This window comes from Saccostrea echinata, unplaced genomic scaffold, assembly GCF_033153115.1.
Source record: "Saccostrea echinata isolate AGI-Se365-2 ecotype Australia unplaced genomic scaffold, CSIRO_AGI_Sech_v1 ptg000022l, whole genome shotgun sequence".
NCBI lineage: Eukaryota > Metazoa > Mollusca > Bivalvia > Ostreida > Ostreidae > Saccostrea > Saccostrea echinata.
Window position 1 is genome coordinate 11,622,878 of NW_026889771.1, and position 20,959 is coordinate 11,643,836.

The 20,959-nt window shown below is 33.6% G+C and overlaps 1 protein-coding gene across 1 annotated transcript in view; it reads left to right on the forward strand.

Annotated features, from left to right (window-relative positions):
- Positions 1-10,682: 10,682 nt before the first annotated feature.
- Positions 10,683-20,959, forward strand: part of LOC133190409 (receptor-type guanylate cyclase Gyc76C-like) — a 37,194-nt gene continuing 26,917 nt past the window's right edge. Inside the window, exon 1 of the mRNA XM_061326029.1 lies at positions 10,683-10,750. The gene's annotated coding sequence lies outside the window, so the exon portion shown is untranslated. The remainder of the gene's footprint in view (positions 10,751-20,959) is intronic.

Here is a 20,959-nt window from a genome sequence, read left to right on the forward strand (position 1 = left end):
GTATTTTTTTCCAATCGAAATATTGTTGAGGAATAAGACAAGTAATGGGGGCTTTCTGGAAATTCTTTTTGAGAAAAGAATCCCAAGTTTGTTTTTTCTTAAAAATAGAGTGTTATTACGTGTATTTTTAAGTTAAATTAATTTTGCTTAAACCAGTTGGGTACTCACCAGTTCTAATTCATTGTTCACATTTTGCAATTCTCATTTCAGGATTTCACATTAAGGTTTCAATAACCACATTGGCTAAATATTCATTTATTAACAGTTTGAATTTGAAATGTATCTTCATTCTCTCTTCTTTAGATGTACATGTACACTGTATTTTAAATCTGGTATTTTTACCTCTTTTTTCATTACATGTATCTTCTGATCCTTTGCACTTATTTGGAATAAAGAAGACTCTCCTGCTTTAGAATTAACACACCTACAGAAGTTGAGCAAAAATATTTCTGATAATTGAAATTTGTACATCTATTATGAACACATTTCAAGAACAACCTCCAAAATATAGATAAAATATGTAACTATAACTCAGAAATGTGTGAATTTTGCCACGTTTGAGACTTTCTTAGAGCATATTTATTTCACAGAGGTTTATATCACCTTGTATCTAGTTTAATTAGAAATACAGTGCTCTCTTGAATACATGTACCGCATTTTCTATCGAGGTTTACAATTTACAAAAATACAAAATCTTCACACAGAACTGCATTTTCCAGTTGTGTAAATTCGTCTGCATATCTAATTTGTATCCCGAGGATTAAAATAACTCCTCAATGCCGTCACAAGCTTGCCCTTTGAAACACATGATGGAAAGAAAACTCGAAAAATTCACTTAGGGGTCAAGTGTTGAATGATGTGTTTCCCCCTGTGTCTTTTATCTGCATGATTGATTTGTTCGGCTTTTTGTCTTAAGAGTAGAGGCATGCTGGAATGCCTAGAGGTGTTACACCCTTTTTTCGCTTTATTGAAAATGAATACTATAAGTTTTTAAAAACATTTTCAAATTTCTTTAAAATGTTTATTTTTTATAGGAAAAAAGAGTTTAATTTCATATTGTATGTTCTCTGTACGACCATTGCACAATTTTAGTTATTATTAATTTCGATTTAAATGTCCCCTCATGAAAATCGAAGTCTCAAGACTTGCATGTACACATGAAAGTTAAATCTATGATTTTATATACAGAACACCAAATGAAAAATTCTTACTGTAATCGCTATTAACAACATTTACTTCACGTATTGTGTGCGTGGGCTGAAAATAATGGCATAACATTTCATAAACTATAATTAGTGAATATATCTATGCATAAAAAACACTACAGGTATATTTATGAGAAATACAAGTTAGAGCAAATGACACATAATACATTTCTTATGCTTTAGGGGGAGACAAACTTGATGAACCACTTCCCACGTCAAAGGAATTTTTCTGTACAATAAACATCATGAAGATTCAGACTTCAAACTGGACTCAGTCTCAGTATCTAATGCATAATATCTATAAATGTGTAATATTTAGAGTTTATTCCTACCTAGAATTAATGTTATAATTTTGTTTCACTTTTTTCTGTGCCTTTGCTGCATGAATACTGATTTCGTTAATGTTATGATAATTAAAAACAAAAACAACTGAATTTTATGACCGTTCGGATACTTTCTGATATTTAGATTACAATAACGTAAGAGGAATACGAATAACAGATTGAAATGTACATACTGCTCGCATGTACAGAATATGATATACTCTCTAGAATTGTTGTGATTCCACGCGAGAAATAGAGGAAGTTTATGCAAATCTCATCTGCACCAATGTAAGTATTATTCAAGACAGAAGATTAATTTCCATTTACCCTGAATTTAGGCTAGAGTCTTTAAAAGTGTATTGCGATGAATACCACATCTTATCACTGACACTATAGATACGTAGTTTAAATTAAAAAAAAACTATCTTTTGAATTAAATATTCTTTGTTTTACCAATTTTCTGATACTGAAATTTGATATTTATATAGTGATACCGATAAAGTATGTAATGAAGCTTTCATATAAGTTTCATAATTTCTGCCTACGGTAGTTGGTTCTTGAGAAGATTTTTGAAGGATGCCATAAAGTTTTCACCAATTCTTAGCTTATCTCCCATTGAAAGGGGGCATTGATCTTCAAACTTGAATCCCCTTCACCCAAGGATGCTTTGTGGCAAGTTTGGTTGATATTGAACCGGTGGTTCTTGGGAAGAAGTCGAAAATTTGAGAAGTTTACAACGTCAACGGACAATTTTTAATCAGAAAGGCGCACTTGAGCCTTCAGCTCAGGTGAGCTAAAAATCTCAGCATACATGTACGTGAGTATGGTGATAAAAAATACACTGTATTACAGTTACAATATATAGATATTCATAACGCTGGTTATCACGTTTTAATATTTTTGATAAACGAACACGGATTTTCTTGAAACGAATTTCTTGTTTGGATTATTTCTCTAAATGTAATATTATTCCTAAATCGTATAATTTGCTTTGGTGTTAGACATTGTTTTCTTCCATCCATTAAAGTTGTGCAATTTAATACAGAGTGAAATTCATCGCCTATTTCATTTAAATTGTTTTTAAATACAGTGGTTTTTCTTCATGGAAACTATGCGATTTTAAAAAGTTAATTATTTTGTTTTCCCCCACGAAGGCCTCTTTTCTCCCTTTCTAACTGATTCTCAAATAACCCACATTTACTAAGGTTGAGAGGTTATACAAGATGCAATATAGTTAGGCCTAAAATAAAATATTGTCCGTTTGCCTTTAGCCGATCACGGATTCGCCCTACTCAAAATATTTCATTTATTTTTTCATGTATTTATTTTGATTATGCATATTAGTCACTATAGCCCAGCTGTTCTTCTGCAGCAGATTTCCCCCTATACATTCCATATTAATATGACTAACAGGTTCTTGAGAAGACTATTTTTAGATATTTTTCCCTAATAAAATTGCCCTTCCTACAGTTTTGGTCGGATTTCAAATAAACTTGAAATAGTACTAGACTATACTAGGATTCGTCTGTTATTACAACTGTCACGGTACCTCAGTCGGTAGAGCGCTCGATCCGTGATCGGATGATCCTGGGTTCAAACCCTGGCCGCGACTAGGTAGCGGGTCTTTCGGATGAGACCTTTAAAACCGAGGCCCCGCGTCACGGCAGGCGTTGGCAAGATAAAGATCCCTCACTGCTCAATGGCCCCAAGTGCCGAGTAAAGGTCTAATTTGAAGCCCTTCACCGGTATATGGTGAGGTCTCTATATCAGTGGAAAATTCTCGAAATGGGACGTAAAACAACATCAATCAATCAATCTCTTATTATTAGTACAAACTAGGGATGTCAATGAATAGTCGACTATTCGACTATCAGTCGAATGGACCGACGATCGAATAACGAAACGACATTCGAATAGATAAATTCAATAAAAGAGTGATAAAGGTAAAGAGATGGAATTCTCATCCTAAAATTGAGAATTCGTCTTTCCTCAGACACAGACCGTTCACGGTAGTTCAGTCGGTAGAGCGCTCGCTCCGTGATCGGGAGGTCGTGAGTTCGAATCTCGGTCGCGACTGACCTAAGTCGATAAAAAATGGGTAGCAACTGTTCCTTCGCCATGCGCTCGGCACTTTGAAGTGAAAGTTGCGGGTCCTTCGGAAGAGACCTTAAAAACCGAGGTCCCGTGTCACGTCAGGCGTTGGCACGATAAAGATCCCTCACTGCTCGATGGCCCTGAGTGCCGAGTAAAGGTCAAAATTTGAAGCCCTTCACCGGTATATGGTGACGTCTCTATATGAGTGAAAAATTCTCGAATGGGACGTAAAACAACATACAATTAATCAATCTCAGACACAGTCGATAAGATATTTTTCCTCATTAAAAACTGCTGAGATTACTTGTTTGTTTGTTTGTTTGTGTGTTGTTTAACATCCCTCTCGAGAATTTTTCACTCATATGGAGACGCCACCACTTGCCGGTGGAGAACTTCAAATTTTGTCCTATACTTGGCACTTACTGCTATTGAGCATAGAGGGATCTTTTTCGTGCCAGCACCTACTGCGACACGGGACCTCGGTTTAAACGGTCTCATCCGAAGGACCGGTCTCCACGTCCCACAGTGGGATTCGAGCCCGTGACGTAAGGATCAACTCCTTACGCCGCGACGCTAGAGCAGATGCTCTAACCACTGCGCCACTCGGGCGACGACTTTACTTGTAAAAAGTACAGTAATTAGAAATGTTTCACTTCTGCGAGAATTATTTGTCATTTAATGTGTTGTTTTTGTAATAAAGTTTTCTCGCTATACTGCGCTTTCTTTGTAAAATTATTAATTGGACTTGATCTCATACCATGTAGCTATTATAGCCATGACATGTTTGGACACTTCGATAATTATTATAAAATTAATAATCTTTTACATATTTAAAAGAGACTTATACTAAATGAATGAAAATTAAATTATAAGGAATGACTTTAATAGCTACCCAATTTATACGGTATAAAGTGGGTTGGAACAGTTTACGCTTTTTTATAAACCGCTTCGCGGTTTATAAAGCGTAAACTGCCCCAACCCACTTTATACCGTATAAATTGGGTAGCTATTAAATTCATTCCTTAAATAAAATTTTAGTTCCCGAAAAAGTTTCGAATATATTCGACTATCGTTCGAATAATGCCATCGAATATTCTACTTAAGAAAATAAATATTTTGACATCCCTAGTAAACACCAACAGAGCTACAGACTTGTCTGTTGTCATCGGTTTATAACTTGTCTGAGGTCATTCAGATACTTTGATTTGATCTCCTTCAGAAGCATAAAGTGCGTTGATGATTGACCAAAATACGAATTTCGTGCAATGTTTGACATCTTAACGGAAAATATGGCGGTCAAGAGAAAATCTGATTGTTATAGGCTATGCACTTTGTGATGATGATTTCTTCAGTGATTATAAAATGTAAAAGAAAAAATTCCACGAAGATGTACATGTATCTGAATTTTGAGATGAAAAATTTAAGTATTTTTCCTGCCTACCTCCATGTACCTAACCAGCTTGGGTCGGATAAGCGTAAACATTTTTTTTTTCAATTTGGCCTTACGAATTTTAACGTATTTTTGATATTGACAAAACCAAAGCATTCATAGTGAATAGCAGCTGGTATAAAATATTTAATGATACCATTTCGGTTATCCTTACTTAAAATAATGACTGATCAATAGAAATTGACATAAAATATCGGCTCATATATTGTACATGTCAATTTTGCAACGTTACGTTTATTTTTTCATTCAAAAGCAAACTTTGGAGGCCGATAAAAAGAGACGTAATGTGAAGCAGATGGTAGGTATAACAGAGCCTTGTTAGGAACTTCAGTCTCTTTATCAGGGCATTAATACTGCACCGAAATCAGAGGAAATTAACTTGCCAAGTACATGGGGGAACAAGCTGGAATTAAAGACATACAAGGGAATTTATACACAAACATGAGAAATCCATTTTTGAAATTGACGTGGAGAATAGGGTAAAGATCGTTTGTGGTTGTTAAATGGAATAATTTATATAAACTCTTGAAGATGTGAACGAGAGCAAAACCACATAAGTGTTGGACTGGCTTTGTTCTCCCAGCATTAAGAATGACTGAATGTTTGCATGAGAGTGTTGGATAAATGCCAAAATTGTACAATTTTTATATAAAAAAGGTGTAATCACAGGAGTTAGACATTTTAGGAATAAAGTCAATAAAATTCACTAGATTGACCAAGCCATGAGCTATGCGTTAGCATAGCGTGATCAATCCATGAGCTATGCGTTAGCATAGCGTGATTCATCCATGAGCTATGCATTAGCATGTGTATTCGCTATGTTAACGCATAGCTCATGAATTGGTCAATCAAGTGAATTTTATTGAATTTATTAATAAAATTTCCAAATCCTGTGATTCTAAAAAGAAGAAGCAATGTCTATACATCAACAACAACAAAAATAAAGAACATTGAAGGTTAACAAAACAAAACGAGGAGAACAAGATGTGTTTGTGAAACACTGATGCCCCCGTATGGCAACTAATAGCAAAGGTTAAACTTTCTCAAAAGCAAATCAAATATGTTGCTACCCAAAGTAAGGTCTCGTCTCGAGAAATGTACCTGTGAAATATGAAAGCCCTAGCAGCAACCATTGAATAAATATGGAAAAGGTTAAAGTTTTTCCAAAATTTGTCAAACGTCAAGGTCAAATGGTAAAAATTAATGGTGCCCAAGGAAAGGTCTTCTCACAAGAAAAACACATGTGAAATATGAAAGCCGTAGCACAAATCGTGCAAAAGTTATAGTCAAGGTTAAAGTTGTTCAAAAGTAGGTCAAACTCCTAGGTCAAGGTCAATGGATTACAATTGTTGGTATCCAAAGGAAGGTCTTGTCACAAGAAAGGGACATGTTAAATTTGAAAGCCCCAGCACAAACTGTTCAAAAGTTATCGGCAATGTTAAACTTTTTTGCAAAACTGGGTCAAACTCCAAGGTCAAAGGGTCAAAGTTGTTGGTATCCAGGAAGCTGTAGCAACCAATGGATATAAACGTTCACTGTATAAATCTTATTTAGTGTGTAAAATGTATAAACTGTAAAATACTATTTGTAACATTCAGCGAAAAATTACTTCATATCTCTATTACATTGTCCTTTACTAAATTTAAAAAGAACGAGGGCACTTTTGATTGGCATTCGGCAGGAATCTGGGCGCACATGAAAAGTGAAAATTTCATTGATCTATCACACGAATTTTAGCATTCTTTTGATCATTTGGGTTCCTGTGAAATAGGAAAGGGATATATTTTCCCGAAATTGTATTTTGATTTGGTAAAAAATAACTTTAAAATAGGCTAGATGATTAAACTGGTAGAAAATGTCACATTTTTAAACACGTTTTTCTAAAAAATTTGCTGTCTCTGGGTCATCTCTCCATGATTTTCAAACGTTATTTGTTTGCATTCTAATTCAAAGAGACAAACAATCATTTGTAAAAAGTGGAGAGAAGACCCAGAGACCATAAAAAATGAACTTTTTACCAAAAAAAATCCAGTGCGTTAATATTTTTTTAATGCAAGCAACCAATTCTTTTGTCAGTTTAATTTGTTTGTACTGATTTATTTTAAAATGGATAAATTCTGGTTCTGTTGCATCGAGAGCGAAAGCAATTCTTCCAACCTACTAATACTTTAATATACACATGTACTTGTTGTCTGACGTCATGGCGTCAGACAGTATTGGAATGAGAGCACCAAATCCCCGGATGTACACGTGGTTTTGTTTGTTATGGAAAGTAGTATAGAGTACTGAATAGTGTGTGTTACCTTATTGGCTGAATTCAGGTATGTAATTATTTTCATTTTAAAGTAAAAATATTAATGTTTGAAATAAATGATGGAATGTAGGAATATTACAGAAAATATAGAAATACCAGGGGAGATTGTAGGAGTGGGGGTTGATATTTTTGGCAGAGTGACATTTACTGCCGATCGCTATAAGTTGTAAACAACTGCAATTTTGACCTATAAACGCCATGGGACCCTATATTTTTTTCGGGCTTTTTTATAAGCGCTTAGAATAAAGTTTCAAATGGTGCCAAGGATTTGTCTGAAATTGAATTAGTAGAGTACTGAGAGGGCAAAAGGTTTGTATAGAGTTCTATGGGAAAATAATTAGTGGTCTTTTCCCTATAAGATTTAGCCAAGGTTTGTTGGTCAAGTCGTTCAATAGAATTCTTGTGATAACTTGATCTTGGAAACTTCATACTATCTTCACTATCAATTTAGAGAGTTTGACGAGTAAAGAAAACATGCTAAATACCCAAACAAGCCAGAGCATTATAGCTGGTGTCATTATTATCACATTATACAGTACAGGTTATATAACATTTGGCCATTCTCGAATGCATCATTCATGTCCAGCAAAATAGAAGGAATGAAGCTGGTCAGGTCAACATTTGTCGATTATCTGTATCAGATTGACTAATGAATGTTTATAAATATTCAATGCATACTAAGTCTCTCTACCTTCAGAGTTTTTATAAATCTACACATATTGATAACTTGCAGACGTTTGATTTCTTCATAGTTAAAAAAAAATATAAAAGTGAAAGACATGTGTTGAATGTTCTTTTGCTTAAATGCAAAAATGTTAGTTCATTTATAACACGTTTTTTTTTAATTAAACATTTCTTAATTTCAAAACATTTCTTAATTTCAAAATTGTTCACAGATTGATGTTTAGATTTAAAAACACTGGTTATATCTTTGTATCCATGAACAGGCCTGTTGGAAGAAACTTCAGAAATTTTCGGTTCAGGGTGGACACTTTCAAGGAAAAATTCTGAATCTGCTGAATTGAACTTTTTTGTTTCTTAGCAAAAGAATTCATTTCATGACTCAGAGTCATGTTGATTACACTGGATTTAACTTTTCTTGATTCTTCACGTAAAAATAAATTTGCTCAAGTCAGACAAGCTTTTTAGGAAAGCTAATACTTGTAATTGCATTTAGCTATATCCTTATTATCTTGTAGGTGTTTATTATTTGTGTGAAGCATTACTATGTTAAAGTTTAATTATTAAGATAAGCGGACCTAAATATTACAAATTGATATGTTATTTCAAACTAAATATAACATTTTCCTATGTTCGTAGCTTTGTAACAAGCCTGTCTAGCTGTGATCAGCAAACCAAATCGTGGACATTTAAACTATAAATGTTTCGTACACATGATTCCTGCAGATCGCACGCCAAACACGCCCATCTTCTTTGCACATGATAATTAATTGTCATGTATATATTTTGTAATATTATACTTTCATGTAAATTAGTTGAATCTGATTCGTCGAGAAACATTTGTTAAAAAACACTATTACCCGCTGAATAATGAAGTCACGCCCACCAGCGTAGCAACAGTTAACATTGCTTGACGACGGGTGTTATTCCAAAAAATATTGACTGCGCAGAATTCATGCGCGCAAGGTTCACTGTAATATGTATTTGTATAAAACATTCAGTATAATATAATAAATACTGCATGTAGTTGAGTGTAACATTGAAAATTTTCACCCCTCGAAAACCATTGTCAACCTCGGCTGCGCCTCGGTTGACAATGGTTTTCTTGGGGTGAAAATTTTCAATGTTACACTCAACTACATGCAGTATTTATATATTACTTATTTTTGTATACAAAAAAGTATTCAACTTTTAAGACGTATTTAATAAACAGTACCCCCTCCACTCCCTGGTCTAATATAAAAAAAATGGAAGGAGCAAAATTTACGAGGTTTTGTCCCTTTTTCCAAACACGTAAAATAATGTCTTAAAACATGAAACGATGCCATTTCCACTAGGATACAAATTAATCAGTCTCGGGGTCTTAATTATCAATTGGGAGGGTAGGGACGCATGTAAGGTATTGTTCCTGAAAAAATATATTTAATTGTGTTATATAATTAAAAAGAAAAGGAAATTAGAACGACAACATAAAGTGCTTGAAAAAAGAAAATACATATGAAATGTAAATTTGTTTCTAAATACATGTAGTATACTTTTAATCATGGGTGAATCGTTAGAATTTAAAGGAAATCAGTCGCACTCCGCAGATTTATTTAAAGACACATGAATATATTTTGATATAGTCTTACTAGCAAAAATGACATCTACACAGTATTGACACTCGGAATAATAACGGACTTGCTATATCCAACAAAAGTTAACGTTTATTATCTCATCTCACAAAGGATATACATTTATCTCTTTCCAAAGATCCATTGAAATGTTATATACACAAAAATATACTTATTTCCGTGGGATATCATTTTGGCTGATTTTTTTTTGAAACGGATGTCTAAATACTTCATCGCTCATCGACCTGAAGTCCGATTATATCGGCGTTTTCACATTGTATTTGATACAGTTGTATAAACATTTTCTTTCAATTTTCAAGCTTTTGCGGGCAAATAGGTAATTAGTGATCTAGAGCAACTTATCTAAACTATGATCTTTTATCTTTAGCCTCTCTGAAAGTGTTTATTTTGGCCTACTGGTCCGAGATTTAAGAATTTTGCTGAAACATGTATGTAATGAATATCAAAATTAAGGATCGCATGAGAGCGGAAATGTTTGCCGAAAAGTTTAACTTGTGTGTCCTGTCAATAATCCAAAATTTTACACGCATTTATCTTTAAGAGAAGTCTTTTATGAGACTGGCGCGCAACAATTATTATATCACCGTCCAAACATTTTTCTTCTAATGTAAAAATAATATTTCTCTTCAAACGAATCTATAATTGTTATGTTTTTAAAGACTCCGATGCTAAAGAAGTCGTAAAATTCACAAGAGGAGCTCAGTGAGCGAAAACAACTTCCAGTAAAGCATTAAGAAAAGAACACACAAACTTAGAACGACTATGAAAAGGAAATATTGATGAAGGATATTAAGAGCAGTGCTTGCTTTAGTATTGGTGTCAGTGTAGCAACGTATTGGCAAGAACACTTGGTATATATGTATACTGTAGGAATCTGTCGCTGCCTGAAAATTGTGTGAAATTATATTTATTTGTGCTAGATTAAAACGAAGTTGGAAAATTGCTAATTGAAGTCAATTCTTTATATCTGAAAACGGATTATTTTGGTTTAAAAATAATTTCCCTTCGGTTTCAGTGGGTGACATTTTATTGACGGGGAGCATGCATAGGTAAGGTTTTATGAAACTTATTTTTGCAATTTTGATGTTGAGAATTTCAACTTACTTCAGAACACTTGAAATATTATAACTAATTGGATCATCTTTAATCTCAGCATATGTTATAACAGGAAGAGCGGGAAAAATGCACTTTAATGTGTTACAGGATGAGCATCTTTAGGTAGAAATTATTCACTCTGAGCATGTGTCATGTTGTAAATTTGAATTTACCGGGTGGCAGTAAATACAAAATTTACAACATGACAAAATTTTGTATTTACTGCGACCCGGTAAATTCAAAATTTACACCACGACAGTCTCAAAATTCTATTAATCAGACATGTCTTTAATTAATGAAAGACCAGAATTAGAAAATAGTGTGATTAATTCGCACGAATTATTAATTCTTTATTGCAATTTTACAGTGTACTTTTACAGATATCTATTTAAGAGTTGACCTTTCAACCTCCGACAAGAAAATAATTTAGTCGCAAATGGCATTATGCTGTATCAATTAAGCTAGTGATGACCAGTGTCCAACGTAAAGGATATGATTTTCATCAGCTTCTGTAAAATAATTTTTCTCACATTTACTAATGAGTTTCCCTTAAAATAATAACACTTTGTTCAGAATTTCACCCAGCCTCTATAAAGTGCTTATTTCCTAGGAACCTGTTCTTGGTATATATGAGTATCTGTAATATGCACGAGTAGTTTAGGATGTCTTTTGATTTAGTTTTTTTTTTTCGTTGATAAATTGTTTTGAATTTGAAATGTTAGAACATGTAATATATCTTTGCCCTTCTTTCCGAAACACTATTTTTTTTGGCACAAAAAGTTGAAGTTGTCTTCAAAATAGATTAATATTTAAAATTCCTCGTGTTGTTTTAGATGAAATAGACACCTACATGTATTTTTAGCTGTTTATTGGTTAATTTAATATTCCGATCGACTTTTATTTTCTGATAAATGCAGTAAGCGAAACATCATTTAAAAGAGTGTTTTAAATAATTCAGTGTAATTCAACATATTGCTTAAACGAAATGACAGGTTTACCATGGCAGAACTTGTTATAATGACTAACAACAATAAATCATTGAAAGCAAATGTTACATTGCCTGGACAGGCTGTTATAAAACGGAAAATTTCAAAATAATATAACACAACATTCCATTGTTTTCCGTCAAAATAAGTAATATTATTGTTATAAAGTGCGACAGGTGCTTGTCATTGTTTCATTGAATGATAGAAGATAATCGACTGTAGGCTGCTACACAATTCCTTAACAGACAACTAAGTTTGCTTTTATAGAATCAAGGCTGCATGCAGTTAATAAATAATTCAAAGTGAGACGCGAGTGACCACTCTTGTATATATTGCTTCTGAGGGAGAATTTCCCCAACAACCATTTATTTTAACAACTGCAACATCCGGTTAGCGAATTAATGTTTTTTGTGCTTTTATAATCTGGAGGAAATCAGTGAAATCTTGATCGCTATTTCTGCTGTGATAGGAATTTTGATTTTCTGCAGAAGAAGGTAAGATTAAGATAGCGCTTTGTTTATAAAATAATGAGACAAGTTCGTCCCTTAATTTATCTAATAGTGAATTACAAATGAAGTGTTGAAAGCATGTCAGTCGATGCATTGAAATTGTTGCTGGGGAACCAGAAAATATAGGGCTAAAGAGAGAAAATTATCGGAAAGATATTTCGATTTAGATAATGACTGTCCTTTCTTTTCGACCCGCATATTCTTCTGCCTTTCACCATTGCACTAAATTGATCAAGGGAAAAAAAGAGTTTTTTTTTTTTTTTTTTAAATCATTTTGGAAACACTTTACAGGCTGTATCTGTATATGAAGATCCGTTTTTTTTCAGTTAAAAAAAGTTTGTTTAAAGAAACCCACAGCAAAATCTTACACTTGTATGTGACATTGATGGATCAACTTCAGTGTGTGATTAACTTTTCTCTTAGGCTTTCTAAAATATTCAGAATCTGTTATGCTTTCCACCCAAAAAAATTTGTAGAATTTTGTACACTTTTCAATTCCATTTTTTATAAAAAAAAAAAAAAAAAATCAACTGACAAGTTTCAAGTGCAGGTTTCCCGGTTGAGAGAGAGAGAGAGGGAGAGAGAGAGAGTTTGAGTTGCGTGTATATTTTTGCTGTATGTTTTATTTTCTGTAGAGGCTGAATTAACCATATGTAACGGGTCATTCAATGTTTATTGATTCACGTGTCAGTAGAGTTAATTTGCATTACACTAAAGCCCTTCGGGTCAGGTTGTACAATCTGTAATCGATGCTTGTAAACCCTCGTTAAGAGTGTTTTAAAACTGATTAAAAGTAATCTAAATTCTGTTTTTAAGTCGGTATAGGTATCAGATTACAATGTGGTCCTGCAGTCTGCTTCTACTTAAATTGGAACGAAACATTTTACAGATTTCATTGCTCCCTATTCGAAGAAATTGATTGACAGTACAGGTATTTGCGGACAGAACCGAGGCTCTACGATGCAACCCCCCCCCTTGTTTTAATGATTTTAATTTTTTTTAAGGATAATTTTTATGATACTAATTTTAATTTCTAACCACTTCATCTACACTTCCTGATTAAGAATCACATTAAAATAACGAGTCAGATGAAAATTCTTATAGCATCTGTTACCCCTCTTTACATATATAAAATTATTAAAAGAAAGAAAAGAAGATTTAAAAAAAAAAAAAAACATTAAGGGGAATTGGATCGTAGAGGCAAGATCCTGTCCATAAATACCTATGATTGACAATAGTTGAGTAAAGAGTTAATCAATGAAGGAAAAATGGAATTTTTAGATGTTACCTTTCTTGTGTAATGGTACATGTTATGACAAATAAAATAAAATGAATTAGTTTAATCATTGCATTAAAATAATTAACGTGCTATTACCAGCTATGCAGATACATTGATTCATTCCAAATAACGAATGAACCACTCAGTGGTCACGAGTTTTCCACTTTCTTCATATGAAAAATGAATTTTTAGAATTTCAAGCACACATTGAATTTTTAAAACAAAATTTATTACTTTGGCCGAATGCTTCTAGTTTGCGAGGTTTCATAGTGGGAGGGGGTAGTAGCGCATGCGTACTGGTCTTTAAGAAAAAGGTTGATCTTAACAGTACTTACAAGTTTTCCTTGAACACTGTTGAAACCAAGAATAAATAAAATCACGAATTAGATCACTCATGTTGTGCATTATATAATGTTTCATTTCAACATCACCCCCTCCCCCTCTTTCACCGCTGATAAAACAAGTATTTAATTCACTTCTCACGAAAACTTTTTATTTTGACTCCATCAAAAGAGAAAGGGTGGATTGCGCCCGGTGTACGTACCTTTGAATCCGCCTTTGAGATGATAACCGTCTACGGTAATTGTTAGTGTAAAAAGGTACAAGGAACCTTATTACCGTGTAAAAACCTATGATGAACCTTTGATTCAACATGCATCTTTAATTATTATCTAGCACAATCACGTCCTTAATATAAACATCTAATATCAAGGACACCCTGAACTGAGTGTAACACAAAAGCAGTTTGTTACAAATTTTTAATAAAAAGAAAAAAAAACCCGGGGTCATTTATTCTAAAAATCCTAGCCGTTGATCTTCATTGAAAGACAGCATTCCTGTCACTTAAATAAGCCTAAGCATTTCTTTTATTTGAGCGAACACTTTATATATGTACATATACATGTACTTTTACGGAAGCCTATTAGTGCCAACCTGTATATATAAAGGAAAAGCAATATATAAAAGCAAACCTCGTTATATAAAGCAAATGCGAAATATAAAAACAAAATCTCGATATATATATAAAGGAAATGCGAAATATATAAACAAAACCTGGATATATATAAAGGAAATGCGATATATATAAACAAAACCTCGATATATATAAAGAGAAATGCGATATATATAAAGAGAAAATTTTCCACTGCGTGACCTGTATCACTCAGCTGTCCATCAAGATTATATACAGATTAACTCCTGGCAGGGGTAAATCAATTATATACAGTACTCATGTATAACTTTCCCAGAATCGGCAAAATGGTGCTATTTAATAGTGTTTATTTATTTGTACATGCATGCATATATCAATGAACTGTAATTGTTACATTACTCAATATAATGCACTTAATCATGTTAATTGAGTAAAAGAGAATTTAATTATATATATTCATGAAATAAGTATAATGTGTATCGTATTTTCTGTGTTTCTATTGACTTTACATGTATTTTGATCAATTTCGTTTTTACAGCCTACCTTGTGTACTTTTTTACAAAAACTAAGCCGCATTACCTTTGGTTTCACAACCGAGAATTTATAAAAATAATGATCAACATGGAGTCTTAACAAGTTCAGGTTTTTTTAACGTCCTGATTCAAATTTATTTAAATTTAATTATAAAAATAATATACTAGTATGCCCATTGATTGTAAAAAAGGAATCGAAATCGGAAGGGGAGAGATCAATGAAGGTGCTCGTCTCCCAAACCCCACTTCATTTGAATGTGAGGGAAGATCGGAATTTGAGAGAAGAAGGCGACAGGTACTGTCGCCCGCGTGGCACAGTGGTTAGAGCGTTTGCTCTAGAGTCGCGGAGTAAGGAGTTGATCCTTACGTCGCGGGTTCGAATCCCACTGTGGGACGTGGAGACAGGTCCTTCGGATGAGACCTTATAAACCGAGGTCCCGTGTCGCAGTAGGTGCTGGCACGAAAAAGATCCCTCACTGCTCAATGGCCCTGAGTGCTGAGTATAGGTCAAAAATGTGCAGCTCTCCACCGGCAATTGGTGGCGTCTCCATATGATTGAAAAATTCTCGAGAGGGACGTTAAACAATAAACAAGTAAGCGACAAGTACAATTACTGCAATAATTTTAGGGTATTTGGTGTGAAAAAATATCAAGTATTAGGGAATTAATGAAAAGAAACGAGTTATTGCACACTTACATAATTAAGGTGCGGATTATTGTTCCAAGTTGTAAATTAAATCGACTTTAAATTCTCCATGCATCATGTAAAAAACATAGTAAAACGTTAACGAACTTATAAAAATGATAACACACACTTGCATTTTTGCACTGAATTATATTTCGATTGAAAAGACCCCCAACATTTAGTGCTATGGAGTAGACATATTGAGCAAAAAAGTCTCTTTGGTGTAATTCTGTCCCACACGTTTGAACTGTAAGAAGAACAGCAGTTTATTAGTCCCCTACCGGTGAAACCGGAGGGGACTATAGGTTTCCTCTGAGTCTGTCCGTCCGTCTGTCTGTCTAGCTGTCCCTCTGTCAGTCTGTCCCACTTGGTTTTCCGCATTTTTTTTCTAAACGTTTGCAGATATTGAACTGATTTTTGGTATGTAAATGTATATTAATGAATTACAGATCAAGTTTGAATTAAGTTTTGCTTCCATGATTTTTTGATTAAAAAATTACAACATTTTTAATTTTAAATTGGAACCAGATTACACTTGTCGGTAGGAGACTAGTATTGCTAATGCAATACTCTCAGAATACTTGTTAGCTTTAGTTTTAATCATCATAATTATTAAGATAAACAAATAAAGAAAACATAATACACTAATACATGTACCATCCTGAAACTGAGCCACATCAACTGATTGCACTCAAAACATTAGATCGGGAGCCGCTTATCATATGTTGGCGAAGTCCCTGTTGTAATGAAAGTCATTAAACATGTTAAAGGTCAGGCGATGGAAATTTTTCTCTTTATATATATCGATGTTTTGTTTATATATTTCGCATTTCTCTTTATATATATATCGAGGTTTTGTTTATATATTTCGCATTTTCTTTGTATATATATCGAGGTTTTGTTTATATGTTTCGCGTTTCCTTTATATATATCGAGGTTTTGTTTTTATATTTCGCATTTCCTTTATATATATCGAGGTTTTGTTTTTATATTTCGCATTTCTTTATATATATCAAGGTTTGCTTTTATATATTGCTTTTCCTTTATATATACAGGTTGGCACTAATGGGCTTCCGTATACTTTGATTTAAACAATATTTATTCTCCTTAAAAAAGGATTGGAAATCAGGTATATGAAAAATAGACTGGACAACAGGCTATTTTTTAGGGGATGGGGGGGGGGGGGTAATGAAATGTGAAATTTGAGATTACTTGGTTTAAAGATCGATCTTAAAGGACAAGATAAATTTTATTGGGACAATTAGATAAGCATCTCTTACAATACAATTATTACAACATTTATCAACATTTAAACTCGTATTTAAATGCTACTTGGTAAAAAAAAAACCAAACCCTTCAGATCTAAATATTTTCTAACGAAAATACTTTTTGCCTGTAGAAGTGGAGGATTTTATTTTTGGGGGTGGGGAGGGGTGTCTACATTTAAAGATTTGGTGTCTCTTAGTCCAAGGTCAAGACTACTGAGATGACTTTAATACAGTGTTAAGAATCAATCAAAGAAAAACGTACCAACAGTGTATAGTCTTTCGGACCCCTCAATCAGAGTGAAGGTCAAAATCAATCGTGAAAATTATTCAACTTTTCGTGACTAATTCAGACTACTAACTTTATATTCACCAATTAGTTTGAATATTATTAAAAACAGACACCTAGTTTTTACAGCGTGGATCGAAGAATAAGTTGATTGATACCAGGAGATAGGGAAATGGCGGGTCCTAGTCTACTACAGGGTCTTAGTATAATTTTATTTGTAGATAAATGGTTTATTTTTGAGTACATATGAGTTCAAATGTTAAAACCTTTGCAAGTCAATCAAACTGCAACTCGTACAAAGCAACGTAACCTACTGCCCCTTACAGAATTCAGACTGTCTGCCGAAATATAAGTACCCTGTAAGGTTCTTTTCAGTACCACTTACAAAAACCCGAATTCCAGTCATTTAATTTCAGTTAAGCTTATCAGCTGAACAAAACATTTAATGAATGAGATTTTATTTAGGAAATTTAATCAAATAGCTAAACAATTGACATCAATATAACGTAACAGTGATATTCAGAAAGAAAACACTCAATTATCTACTAGATCAACGTCTAATACTCAAATAATGATTGAAAATTGTGAGCGGATATAAATAAAAATCTTAAGAATAAGGCACATGCAGGAAAATCCTGAGACTTTTTGAGATACTGCACTGTGCAGGCAAGGCAAATTCTTTATAACCACATATTAATTTCATTAATTACGTTGTGCTGTCAATCGATCAACGATCCTTATGCAACACTTTAAACAATAGGACTCGGACAGCTAACACAATTGACAAATATACATATCGACCCTCCAATCGCGGCTAATTATTTCAGGTATAGGAAATAATTCAGAAATACTCAAGAGAGACGACGGGCATTCAATAAATGACCAAATGCAGCTGTAGTTTTATAATATATTATAAGGAAAACATTGTAAGCGATGTTAATTATGACAGGAAATCAGTTAAGTATACACGCTGTTTATAGGTAAATATTTAAAAACATTATCTTCCTGTACTTTAGAGATTTTATATTGAACTGTCCTTGTGGTTTATCAGTTTTTCTCTATCATCTCTGGCTCCAACGTCTCAAGCCACGGTACGTCCGAAATCCGCATATTGCCGCTCTCGCCTATATAATGGGAGAGGATCCTACATTTTAGCCGTGGTTTGCGACGATTAAAAAAAAATCTCAGTTGTCCAAACTCGAAAAGGTGGTTGAGGGGGGGTGGGGGTGGGAGGTAGGTTCCTTTTTCACAAACAAATTTTTATTAATACACTACCAAGGGATGCTTTGACTGTACTGCAACCTGAAAGCGGGGACCAACAGGCCTTTTAATGAACATTTTGAACAGTAAAAGGTCATGTATGGGAAAAAGTGGGGAGAGGGGCAGCCCCCCTTCCCCGATACTATGCGTCTGTTTTTTATGACACATGTAATTCATTTAAAATATTCTGTAATGCCGATTGAGTATTCTAAGGTTGCCTGTAGCTTTAGAAATCTGCATAATGGAGTCAGTTTAAAGTGCATGTAGGAATTTTGTAATAAAAATATACCCCCTTCTGTGATATATATCCAAGGGTTAGACTCGAAACAACGCAATTTTATCACAGAAAACACTAGTGCAGCTGTGCAAAACACACGTCGGAATTCTGTGTTTTAGGGAAACGCTTCAATACTAAAAGAAAAAGTGCATAAAATCTTAGGCATCCTTCATTTTGTCGTAAATATATGTCTGTTTAGCTAGCCAGACACAGCTGCAATGCTATTGAAGTTTTCGTAAAAAATAAAAATCGGTGAGACGTATTACATTCGAAAGTCACCCATTGAACACGAACACATTCATTTTTTATAACAATCTCAAAATTAACGTACAATAACTCAAGATCAATTTACATGTGTCTTTTATCCTAGATTTTCAAATTTAACCTAACCGGCTCCAGAATCTGAACCATATACTTGTATGAAGTTATGTGTCCTCTTTTTGTAAAATATACAATGTACATTGGTATCTAACTATTATATGCAGGGTTATTACTCTACTATTTTTTAACGTTCAAACTAAAGAAATGTTTTGAGATAATTTAAAGTCCTAATTGTTTATGTGGTACACCAGGAGATCATTATCATTCTTTGTTTGTAATAAATACCAACATGCTAGGGAGGAACTATTTAGAATCCTTTATGTCTTACAAAATTTGATATTAAATTAAATATTATTCATTGTCACTTTCTGCTGTGGGGAGATGAATCAAAAAATGTCTAAATCTCAAGATTTTTTCCCCCAAATATTTTGGTTGGTGTATTGTACTTTAGTTATCTACTTTTCCTTAACAGGAAGGACTGGGGCACTAAAAGTCTTGTATTTTAATTAACGCTGCAATTCTTGATTGAACTTGTTTAAAATTTTCAGAACACTCCAATTCCACTTTTGTCTTGATGATCGAGACCATGCTGAAACGCGTATTTTTCACGATTTTCTGTTGTTTAAAGTTATTAAACCTTGATATAAATAATGCAGTCATTTGCAAATGCCAGGAGCCAAGAAGCCATTTCAATTTAACAGAATTTCACTTCCGCAAGGCCATAAAAATGATAAGGGAAAATTGAATGTTTTAAATGAAATATTTATGATTTTCCCCTATAAATCCATATAAACACATTTCGAAAAGGCCATGGGGTTTTAATTCTAGGCTGTAAAACATCTCTTAATTATTCCTAGTCATGTTACCTAATAGAGTACAAAACCATATTGAAAAAGCAACCTTAAAGATAAAATTCCACCACATGAATTAATTCTAGGTTTTATCACAAAAGTCGTATCGACGCCAGATACATTAATGCACATACATCCTAAAAGTTGGTTTTTGACGAATCATCCGGGGATTTAATTTAGCGACGCAAAATCCGGTTTTCATCCAATGACATCAGTTAAAAGTTGCATATCAATTTTCATGCAATCATTGATAAAATTTCTACTTTGCTGTGTTGATTAGAACGGGTAACGTTACAATAGCATTTCCCTTACCTCTTCAATTTTCAGTTTTAAGTTGTTAAAAATCTACTGAGTCATTCCGGCAAAATAGAACAAGGGCATGCATACATGTAGCTTATGTAGTTTTTCAAGGAATGAATTAAAATAAAAAAAAATTTGCCTAAGTTATACGTGTATAGCCTTTACGATTCTGTTAATAGACTGTTCCAACCCAGGTTACATGAGTGTAACTTCGGAAAATTCTGAATTCACTCATGATAATTTGATTAATTACTCATTAAATGAAGGAAAGAATTGTTCTAAAAATAGCATCAAAATGTACTACAAAATTTAATCATTACTAGTATGTCGAGTGGATTGATCAATACGTTTTAGTGACATTAGGAACGCAGGTTGTACGATAGAAACTATTTTTTATACACTCAAACAACGCGTACGCATTACAGCCAGAATTAAAATTAACTTTTTTGCATTATCATATAGTGAAACAGGCCCGTAGCAACGTTTTCCAATGTGTGTGTGTGGGGCGGGGGTGCAGCATCCAAAATAATTGGCATGAAAAGAAAAAAAAGCTTAAAAGTACCCTAACTCAAAAATCCTATATCTCGGGGGGTGGGTGTGGGAGTTGATTTTCTTTTTCTTCAAATGTTGGAATTTGCCAGTGTTGAACCGCACAGCAACAAAAAGAGGGGGGGGGG